The 11699-nt window shown below is 45.2% G+C and overlaps 1 long non-coding RNA gene across 2 annotated transcripts; it reads left to right on the top strand.

The window, feature by feature from the left end:
- LOC103161502 lies at window positions 1-4772 on the top strand. Of its 2 annotated transcripts, none has more exons than XR_003487535.2 (3): window positions 1-486; window positions 2171-2307; window positions 3126-4772. It is a non-coding gene; the product is annotated as an uncharacterized LOC103161502 (long non-coding RNA). The 2 variants fall into 2 exon arrangements; XR_004771179.1 differs by having other exon boundaries at window positions 2760-4772.
- Window positions 4773-11699: the final 6927 nt, after the last annotated feature.

The following is an 11699-nucleotide window of genomic DNA, read 5'->3' as shown; positions in this document are numbered from 1 at the left end:
TTCCGCCGGCGTCTGTCCGGTGCGTCATCGCTCGCGTACGGGAGCAAGACTACGCTTGCGCCGCGGGAATGAGTCTGTCGATGTTTGGTTTTGTTCTCGTGGTAACAGCGGTCAGAGATTAGCCTGTCTCTGTCCTTCCTGATCCTTCTAGGACGGCAGATGACCGTTTTGAAAACGACTCCTCCATCGCTCTGAATGCAATGAGTGAACTCCACAGCCGCCCCGGGCCCTGCAGGAAGTGCTGTCGCCTGCGTGGACCCGGGTCCCTGACACACCTGCAGGTGCCGGCGCTGGCCGGGGAGCCAGTGGAGCAAACCTGCCTTCCCGGGAGGCTAATTCACGACTGCCTGTCATTTGCTTGGAGCTGAACAATGCCTGAGACCGTGGTTCTCCTCCTTTTAGGAAACATGTATAATTATCGTTATAATTTATTAAAGGTGACTGTTGCCAAGAAACTGACCGGATGAATGTGATCGTGAGAAAGAAGTGAGTGTGACCCAACGAATGAGGCCTTTCTCCACACATTCCCAGAAGTCAGACCACCCTCTTTTAAAACACAAACTTAAGGCTAGGTTTGCTGACCCACACTTTTGATCCCAGCGTTCGGTAGCAAAACAGGCCGGGTTTTTCTTGTAAATTGGAGGACAGCTTGGTCATATAGAGAGTTCCAGACCAGCCAAGGGTGCATAGTGAAACCTGCCTCAAAAACTAAAGAGGTCATCTTTGATCCCAGCACTCGGAAGACAGAGGCAGACATATCTGAGTTCAAGGCCAGTTCACAAAGTGAGTTCCAGAACAGCTAGGGCTACATAGAGAAACTCTGGCTTGGGGGAGAAATGAGAAGAAAATAAAATCTGGAGGTAAAGGAAAAGCCACCTGGAGCAGATGGGGATTAGAGACTACATGAAACACTTGCCAGAGATACGGGCACTAGAAATGGTGGTGGGCTCTCACATTGAGTCGGCATTAAGGAGAGTACCCATGTCACAATGCACACAAGAATGTTACAGACCACCATATATACAAGGTCAAATTAGAGTCCTTTATTAGTCCCCAGCTGAGCACAGACTCTTGTTCCAAAGCACTCCCTGCACTAAAACTAAGGACTATAGCATTTATGAAGGTAAAAAACCACAACAGCATTACAATCAGGTGTAGGTTGGGGGAACTTGGTAGCATTTGTTTTGGCTATACATTCAGCAGTCATTTTGGTTATGCATCTGGGCCACAGTCAGCCCACTATGTGCTCCTGATCATTCTACCATTAGATCCATCTATTGGTAAGTACACAGAATCACAAGGAGAGTGGTACACTAGGAGGAGTTCACGACGAAACAGGATGTGGCAGATACTTAGATCATCTATGTAAGTGGGCAGCTGGCCACCCCGCTAGAATTTGCCTTCCTGCTTCTTGCAACTAGGTATGGGGATATGACCAAAAGAATGGCCAGTGGCACTTTGGGCCAGGAGCCCCAAGGTTTTTTTTTTTTTTTTTTTTTTTTTTTCCTTAGCCCTTAATTTATGCATTACTAAAGCACCATGACATTTTACATTCAGAGATTTGTGGAGATTGATTGGTCTTTTCCATAAGTTTGAAGCAGAGGGAAAGACTATGGAAACAGATGTAGTTGGCATTTTCCTTTGGACTGCCAACTAGCTCCCACAGAAACTTACTATTAATTATGAATGTTTGGCCTTAGCTTAGGCCTGTCCCAGTCGCTCTTTTTTAACTTAATTTAACCGGTTCTTATTCATCCACATTTTGCCTTGGAGCTTTTTGCCTTTCATTCTGCATGTCCTACTTTCCTGCTTCCTCCATTGTAGGAAGTTAAGGCCTACTAGGCCGAGAGATGAGCCAACCTGGAGTCAGACAATTGCTGTCAGAGGTTCTGACCGTGCCTAGCCAATGAGGGACGAATATGAAATGTCAACAGATCAGAATGCCTGGGTGCTGGGAGGGTAGATAAGTTTCTACCCATTTCTAAATAAAAGAGTCTGCTATTTTTCCATTCATCTGACTCCTGGAGTCTGTGTCATTGATTTTGCACCTTCTAATCCCCTCCCCCAAGGGAGCCTCTAGGACCCAGTAACATCTGACGCATGGAACAGGGACTTCTGGCATAGGTTTTGAGCTCACCTGGTAAGAGTCTTTTTTCTTTTTTTGTTGCAGCTGTAATTTTTGGGCTTTGCCCAGAACAGGTTCTAGTGTCTCCCTCTCCTCACTCTCAGTGCTAGACAGAGTCTACAAGATGGTGTATTCTGGTGAGAAGGCCCCACTATATTGCGTACTTTAGATCTCTTCAGCAGGTAAGTGTTCGGACCCCCATTTCTTTTCTTTTGTGTTGTCTGTCATGTTTGCCTGCCCATTTGGTTAGGAAGGCACATATTTATCTGTTCCACCCATGTTGACTGTCATCTTCTATCTGACTGTTGCTCAACTGTTGTCTCCCTTTACAAAATGGGTAACCTCTCCTTCACCTCCACCTCTTCCATCACAACATCCAGTGATGAGGGGACAGGCAGTTCAAGACCCGTGAAACATGTTAAGGAGAACGCGGCCATAGTAAGACTGCATCAGCTCCACTCCACCACTGAGGCTACACCTCCGTAGCAATACCCTTGGAGTGAAGTGTCACAATGTCCACCTGACCCTGAAAGCAGGAAATCCCTAGCACTGCACTATGACCCCTAGCCACTGCAGCCCCCAACTGTTAAATGACCACTCAACAGGCAATCGGGCTAAGGTTTTCTTTATTCAGATACACCAGCCAATCGCAAGCCAAAGCGAGGAGGAGGGAGCCGGGACCAGGGCCAGCAGAAGGAGAGAAGAGAGCGCCCATTTGTCCTCGAACCGATTAAGAAGCCTTCTTTATGTCACCTTAGACTTCCCCTCACCCCGCCCTCACGGGCGGGCATGTTCCGGCCCACCTGTCCGGGTTACCTGGGGCGGAGCTAGAGTGTCTCCCTACACCCAACCCCAGGCCTCAAAGGCTGGCATAAGCCTTTCTGGTCAACCTGGGACAAAACACCATTAACCAGCCCTGACCTCCCACCCCCATAGCTGAACTGTCTCTTATACGGAAGACAACTAATGAGTCATCCTGGATTCACTTTACTTTGAACAGGTCCTCACTCAATGGGCAATACAACTACAGACTTACTTTGATTGGTATAGTCAGCTAAAAGCTGTGCTGGAGCCAGCCACCTTTCTTTGATGGAAATTGGCCTATGATGATCAGGCAGAAACTCAAGCACAATGAACCTCTTAATTCATGTCCCAGTGACCCTTGACATGCTCACTGGTTGAGGTAACTTTATCCATCCCCTCCATCAAGCACAGATTGGCCACAAGCCTACTATCAACAGGTTTCTTCGGACCTAGCCTTCTTCATGGGATCCTTCAGCTTATTTCCTCAATCTTATTCAACAGCCAAGGGAACTTTTTACTGATTATCTCGCACATGTCAATGAGGTGATGGAGTGGAGAGTAGATCCGGGCCCCACTAGAAAAATGTTAATCAAACAATTGATTTGGGAAGGGCTTAATGTCTCCACCTGCAATGTTGTCACAGCGGTCCAAGATGAGGACATTCACAAGTGAGTACTGGCCAGAAGAGATCTTGATGCCAGACAGACGTTGGTGGCACACACCATTAATCCCAGCACTTGGGAGGCAGAGGCAGGCGGATCTCTGTGAGTTCGAGACCAGCCTGGTCTACAGAGAGTGTGCCAGGATAGGCTCCAAAGCTACACAGAGAAACCCTGTCTTGAAAAGCAGAGAGAGAGAAAGAGAGAGAGAGAGAGAGAGAGAGAGAGAGAGAGAGAGAGAGAGAGAGAGATCTTGATGCCAGTAACAGTCCCATCACTGCTCTGCTCCCACCACTTCCCTGGATGCCCTCCTTGCAGACAGGCAGTGCACCCATGACACACCTAGGGCCCCCATGTAGATAGATATTGCTGAGGATGTGGCAAACCAGGACATCTACGGTGTGACTACCGCAGGGCAAAACCTAGGACCCGATGTCCATGATGCAATAAGGAATTTCATTGGGCAAAGGACTGCAGATCACAGCCTGCTGAAGCACCTGCTCCTTTAAACTCCAGGCAGAGCGCTCCTCAGCCCTGCCAGTAAGAGGAGACTCTGGTAATTCAAAAATCAACTGGACATGTCCCATTTTTCCATGCTCCCGATGCTGACCATCTTTCTTGATGGACAAACTGTCAGAGGCTTGGTAGACACGGGTGTGGACATCACCATATTAACAGAAACAGAGGTGCTTCGCCTTCCCCATTGGAAATTTAGACCTGGCCCTCCCATCAGTGAAGGAGGAGGTCAACAATATTCAAAACTTACCCCCAGTCCAGTCCATTGGAAAGATCTTGATGGCCCTTATTATGGATACATCAAAAACATTTTGATCTGTGCAAAGTCACCTCTAAGTCTGATTAATCTTTGCAACTTGGCCTTAAGGGACAAATGCTGGCATGGAGAACATATGGATGAGAGCCACATAAGCTTGTCTTCCCCTTTTCTTCAAAGAATATCCAGGCCCTCTGGGCAGAATGAGATATCATTTCAGGAAATGGGGTTGCAGGATCCACAGGGACTCTTGACAATCACTTGCCAAAAAAAAAAAATCTTAGCAGGACTCCCTACACTTCCAATAAAAATACTTACAGTCCCACGTAGTCCCCTCCTCCACTCCCATCCCTCATGCCACGCTGGACTTTTCAGATTCCAATAAAAACAGATATGGTATTCTTTTCCAGCATCCTGGTTACAAAGATGTCACACATGTTATCCCTAACCCTGGTTTCATTCAATTGGGTGAACTATTGGCCCTCCTCAAGGTTCTAATAGAGTGCCAGACTGAGCCCATTAACATTTTTTTTCTGACAGCCAGTACACTGTACAGGCAGTTTGTGTACTGGCCTTTTCCCAATTCAAAGACTCACTGACCCCATTACCAGCACTATGTTGCTCATACAAGATGTCTTAAATCAGAGGTCTGAGCCCTGGTACCTGTCACAGATTAGATCTCACTCCAAATTACCCAGAATATTGACTAGAGGAAATGAGGTCACAGACACTGTCATGTTAACAGCCAGTATGGATCTCCTAGAGCAAGCCAGGACTCTTCACCAACAGTCCTGTCTGTCTCCACAGAATTTGCATGGATTTCTTCCAGAATTACCAGTCTCCCAATGTGTCCTGGGCATGTGCCACTCCTGCTCCTCTTGCCCCTTTAGGACCATTCACCGCACAGGAGTTAATCTCCCCCCCCCCCCCCGCCCCGGTTTGTTGCCTAATGCCACCTGGCAGATGGATGTTACTCACTATGCCCCCTTTGGCAATCTTAAATATGTTCATGTGATAACAGATACCTGTTCCTCCTTTGTTTATGCACTTGCCCTTTCTGGGGAGACAGCCATCATTGCTGCCAAGGTCCTTAAGTCAGCTATGGTAGTTATAGGGGTACTTTGGTCACTTAAGACTGACAATGGCCTTGCCTATGCATCTCAACAATTCAATGACTTTTTGGAGTCCTGGAAGACTTCCCAAACCATTGGCATTCCCTGAAATCTGCAGGGACAAGCCATTGTGTAGAGGACTAACTGAGCTCCTAAGGAGCTGTTAGCCAGAACTATCTCTACAGAGGCTAGGAGAGATCCTCATCTGGCCTTAACAGAGGTCCTTTTCCATATGAACGTTCTCACTCTTGATGACAAGGGGCTCAGCCCAGCCTACATGCACTGGGCATCTTGGCCAAGGAACACACCCCTGTCCCTGGTGAGATGGAGACATCCTATCTCCCTCCAATGGCAGCAGGCAGCTCACCTGCTAACCCATGGGTGAGGGTGTGCTTGTGTTTTTCCTCAAACTGCCATGACACCAATATGGGTCCTAGTAAGAGATATGTGCCTGGCCATGGATCAGCCTGCTTCCACCAAGGAGGGAATAATTCAGGATGGGTAATGTATATACTCCCCTCTCTTGTTCTCATTGCTGTCCCTCCCAAACAAATTGATTTATTTCAATTAGATCAGACAAGGACAGAGGTTATGGCCTTTTACTCTCTTTAATTTTTTAAACATCCACACGTGCCTTAATTGGAAGGATGGTATTGTTAATCCTTAATCTCTTTAAATGTCTCCCAGCTACAGTCTCTGTCAGAGGTCCTGATCATGCCTAGCTAATGATGGGCTATGTCAATGGGTCAGAACATGTGGGTGCTGGTGCTGGGAGGTTTATAAGTTTCTACTGTTTTTCCTTTCATCTGACTCCCAGGGTCTATGCAATTGACTTCTGACTTCTCACCCCTTCCCCAAGGGACCCATTAAGACCCAGCCACACTCCAGTCTGTCTGTCTGGCCCCTGGTGTCTCCCTAGCATCTCCTTTTCTTTCTCCCGGAGCCTAAATTCTTCCTCCTACTTACTCTCCCTCCCCAGAATTTCTGCCTATACCTTCTTCCCCACTATTGGCCATTTAGCTTTTTACCAAACCAATAAGGTGCCTTAGGCAGGCAAGGTAAAATTACATCTTTACATAATTCTTCAGAAACATAAGCAAATGCAACACATCTTTGCACAGTTAAGCAAATATTCCACAACAAATGGAGTCAGAGATGTGTGCACCACTTCACTTCCCAGGAAATGAATAGTAGGCTAAATTCCTAGGACCATGTATTTTTAAAAAAATCTTGACCTTTTCCTTTTTCTGTCCTGTTTCCTTTTCTGAGAGGTGACCCTAATTAGGAACAACCAACTTGGGCTGAGAAATGAAAGTCTCGTGAGTCCAGAGTCCACTGCCAGGCCTAGAGTCTAAGTCTTTGTAAAACTAGTAAAGTCTTGAAGCCATTGCCTTTGCAAGGTTTAAGCCATTATGTTAAATATTTTATTCCAAACAAGAATGATCAATCTTCACATAAAGACTTGAGACAGAGAGGGGAAAAAAGGAGAAAGAGGAGGAGGATGAGGAAGAAGGGGAGGATGAGGAGGAGGAGCAAGTGTCTTACTGAGACATTCAACTGTCTGCTGGCCTGAACTCCGTATGTAAATCAGGTTAGCCTCAAATTCACAGACATTCTCCAGACTTCCCAGTAGTGAGATTAAGGACATATGTCCCCATACCTGACTTCAAAAGAGACTTGTTCTTGTTTTCATCCAGGCTCTCAAGTAGCCCAGCCTGGCCTGAAACTTGCATTATAGCTGAGGATGACTTTGAACTCTGATCTTCCTGCCTCCAATTCCCATATCTACAGGTGTGCAACCACTACAACCAAATGGTTGGAGGGGGTCAGCTTTTTTTTTTTTTTTGACAGGGTCTTGCTATTATCCTAGGCTGACCTTGAATTCTAAGCTAATATGGCCTCAGTTTCCCCAAGTGCTGGAACTACAGATGTACAGCACCACACCCAGTTCTCAGTTCAAACAAGTGTGGCTGATTACCACCAAGCCTGATGACCTGAGTTTGTATGCTGAAACAGTCCTCTGACTTCCACATTTACACCCATATACATAAAATACATGAATTAAAAAAAGAGTAAAAATTTTGGGCCTAGAGAGATGGCTCAGAGGTTGGGAGCACTGGCTGGCTACTCTTCCAGAGGTCCTGAGTTCAAGTCACACACATGGTGACTCACAACCATCTATGGTAAGATCTGGTGCCCTCATCTGGTGTGCAGGCAGGAACAATGTATACATAATAAATAATAAATAAAATTTAAGAATCCTGATTTAGGACAACTCAATCTATTCTTTTCAGTTCAGTCAACTCAAGTGAAAAGCCTTGTTTTGTCATCTGTGCCAGAAGCAGGGTAGAAAAAAACAAAGTACATTGAATTGATGGAAACAATGCTTCCAAATTAAAAATATTGCCCAACCCTGTCTGACCCATAAGCCAGAAAAATGCTCTTGCCAATGCCTTGTCCCTTGTACCCTTCTATGAACCTCAAATACTCTTCTTTCCTCTATCAAAAATTTATTGGAGGTATGGTACACAGCCCTCAAAGATGCCCAAATCCTTATCTCCTGGACCTGAAAATTGTTACGAAAAGGGATTTTGTAGTTGTAATTAAGGACCTCAAAATGGGAGCCATCCCATGTTATCAGTGGCTTCCATGGAATCATAAAGGTCTTCATAACAGGGAAGCCAAGGTTCATTTGAGAATTGTCACCTTATGAGTAAAGAGGGGATGATGTGGCCAGAGCCAAGGATGTGTACAGCTGCTGGAAGCAGGAAAGGACAAGGAAATTTTCTTCCTGGGGCTAGGGGTGTAACTCAGTGACGGAGTGTCTACCTGGCATGCACAAGGCCTTGAGTTCAATCCCCAGAACCGCACACATTTTTTTTCCCCAGACAGGAAAGCAGCCGTGTCTACAGTATTTGTGAGACCCATTTCACTGTATATAGGTTTTTCTTGAGTTTTGTTTTGAGACCAGTTTGGGGTAGAGCAGGGTGTCCTGAAATATGTGTAGCCTAGGATTACCATGAACTCCCCTGATGCTGCTGGGATGACATGCATACACCACCATCCCTTCTACACATTACTGCTCATTCCACAACTATTTCCCTCTAAGACACTTCTGTTACTAGTGGCTTGATTTTAAAATTTAGTTAAGGGGCTGGAGAGATGTCTCAGCAGTGACTATGACTAAAAACGCTGGCTGCTCTTCCACATAAGGCCAGGTCAAATGAGAAAGTTCCAAATAAAAGGTTTTTTTCATTAAATTCCTGAATTTTAACTTCTGTCCCTAGTCTATATTTGACTTTTTGTTTTTTCAAGGCAAGGTTTCTCTTGTGTAACTATCCTGGCTGTCCTGGAACCTGCACTGTAGACCAAGATGGCCTTGAACTAGAGGTCCCCCTGCCTCTGCCTCCCGAATGCTGGGATGAGGTGTGCACCACCACCTCTAGGCAGCGGACTTCCACTTGACTGACAGATACTACCCAGGAAGCACCTGCAAACTGTAAGCTGTTGAGCTCTAGACTTGCTGAAAGCTGATGTGAACTAGTCAGGCTGGTATGATTGCTCCTTTCACCAGGATCAGCTAATCGGATGCTTCTGATAAATGTCCCTTGCCCAGCCTTTGAAAGGCCTTTCTACTTCCCCCATTCCCCTTAACAGACTGAAAATGCTATGTCAAAAGGAAACTCCCCTGACTTAGGTGACAAAATAACTACTATAATGCCAATTGATATACCAGAAAAATGGGCTCAGATCAATATTAGATTCATTAATACAATATGATAGGGCACTTGGAACAAAGATCCATCACAGGGCCTTCGGTCCTTCTGCTTCTAATTACTGTTGGCTCATACATCATTGATACAATAATTAAATGATAATTCCTGTCTGAGTACCTTTAAACTAATGGTTATTAGATCCAAATGTAAATTGGTATCCATCAAAGTCAAGGATTTGACCCAGAAAAACTTCAGGTAGGAATGTTAGATCCTGTTAACCTGTAAATGCTACCTGCCCAAAGACCAAGTAACTTCCTGGAATGATGGGAGTTGTAGTTCTTGAAAATAACAAAGCCTTATGGAAAAGTATGGTGTCCTATGGGTTTTGGACATACAAGCCCCAACACCATGTGCCTTGGTGCCACTCAGCTGAAAAGATTCCATTGAGTGGTTCTGACCAAATTCCATCTTGGTCAGTATATAGTTTTAATTAAAAAGTGATTAAGCAGCCGGGCGTTGGTGGCGCAAGCCTTTAATCCCAGCACTCGGGAAGCAGAGGCAGGTGGATCTCTGTGAGTTCGAGACCAGCCTGGTCTACAAGAGCTAATTCCAGGACAGCCTCCAAAGCCACAGAGAAACTCTATCTCGAAAAACCAAAGAAAAAAAAAGGAAAAGAAAAAGAGCTGCTTTCCAAAGGACCTGTGTTGTGTGCTCAGTTACCAGCACCTACATGGCTCCAGTTCCAGGTGACCCAATGCCCAATTATATCATCCATGGGCACCAGGCATGCAGACATACATATAGGCAAACATCCATACACACACACACAAATGTAGTGAGATGCAAGGGGCTGGCCAGATGCTTCAGCAGTTAAGAGCATGTGCTCCTGAGGCCTACCTAGCACAAGATGGTGGGGAGCCTACAACCACCTGTAATCCAACACCATAGCATCCGACATCTTCTGGCCTCAGCAGCTATACATATGGTAATCACTCATACAGACATATACAAAAATAAAAGCTTTGCTGGACATCCTGGCAGACACATTTACCTCAGCACTCAGGAGGCAGAGTTGAGCAGATCTCTGAGTTCCAGGACAGTTGGGACTACATAGTGAAACCCTGTCAAATAAATAGTTTCTAAAATGCCACATTAAAACAAATTCATTTGCATATATCTAATTTTTTGAATAATTTAACTTTATGTGCATTAGTGTGAAAGTGTCAGCTCCCCTGGAACTAGAGTTACAGTTGTGAGTTGCCATGTGGGTACTGAGAGCACTGGACTCCTCTTCCAGAGTTCCGACCTAGCACAAAATGGTCTTGAATCCAATTCCCAGCATCCCACATGGTGGCTCACAACCATCTGTAATGAGATCTGGTGCCCTCTTCGGGCCTGCAGGCATACATGCAGGCAGAACACCTTGCACAAGTCTTTTTTAAAAAGCATTAGCTGACTAATACTACAATTTACTACAAGGATTTTACTAAGTGATTGTGAGAAACAGCTTGTAGTTGGGCTAAAAGGAGATAAATATGTAATTTTTCTTTATAAGATATGCAAAATAAAAAATTGAGGCTGGGTGGTGGTGGCATATGCCTTTAATCTCAGCACTCAGAAAGCAGAGAGACAGGAGGATCTCTGAGTTCAAGTCCAGCCTGGTGTAGAGAGCGAGTTCCAGGACAACTAAGAATGTGAGAAACCCTGTCCCAAAAAGCCTATGAACAAATAAATAAAAAAATAGAAAACTGAAACCACAGTAATTAAGGGAATTAGCACCAGGCAGTGGTGGCACACACCTTTAATCCCAGCACTCCGGAAGCAGAGGCAGGCAGCCTGGTCTACAAACAGTTCCAGGAGAGCCTCCAAAGCCACAGAGAAACCCTGTCTTGAAAAACCAAGAGAGAGAGAGAGAGAGACACAGAGAGAGAGACACAGAGAGAGAGAGAGAGACAGAGAGAGACACACACACAGAGAGACACACACAGAGAGAGAGACACAGAGAGAGACTGAGAGAGACAGAGACACAGAGAGAGAGAGAGAGACAGAGACAGGGGGGGCGAGAAAGAATTAGCACTGTAGCTGCTCTAAAATTCCTACTGCAGCAGTAATACCTGTAGTCATCTAACTCAGTAGTTTTCAATCTGGTGGCACATTAAAACCATCTGGCAACCTGTAAAATACAGATGGCTCAAAACTGCTTTGGAACATTTTATGCCAATTCCATAAAATATTGAATTTCCAATTGCAATAAAGGGGTTAATACTAATAACTACTTATGATAGTATCCTTGCTTTGAACCCACCTAGGCAGATCTCAGTACTTGGAAACTTGGAATATGATTTGTAGAACCAGCATGTATGAGTAACAGCAGTTGGGAAAACTATTTTCACTGTTCTAATTGATACTAGAAGACATTGCAAAGACAATGTACTTAAAATGATCTAGAAAAACCATATACTTGCAACTTGAGTTTAAAAACCATGGGGATTTAGACGATGAACCTTCCAA

Source organism: Cricetulus griseus, chromosome 8 (genome assembly GCF_003668045.3).
Source record: "Cricetulus griseus strain 17A/GY chromosome 8, alternate assembly CriGri-PICRH-1.0, whole genome shotgun sequence".
Classification (NCBI taxonomy): Eukaryota; Metazoa; Chordata; class Mammalia; order Rodentia; family Cricetidae; genus Cricetulus; species Cricetulus griseus.
The sequence above is the reverse complement of the archived record's forward strand: the minus strand, read 5'-3'. Positions and strand labels throughout refer to the sequence as shown.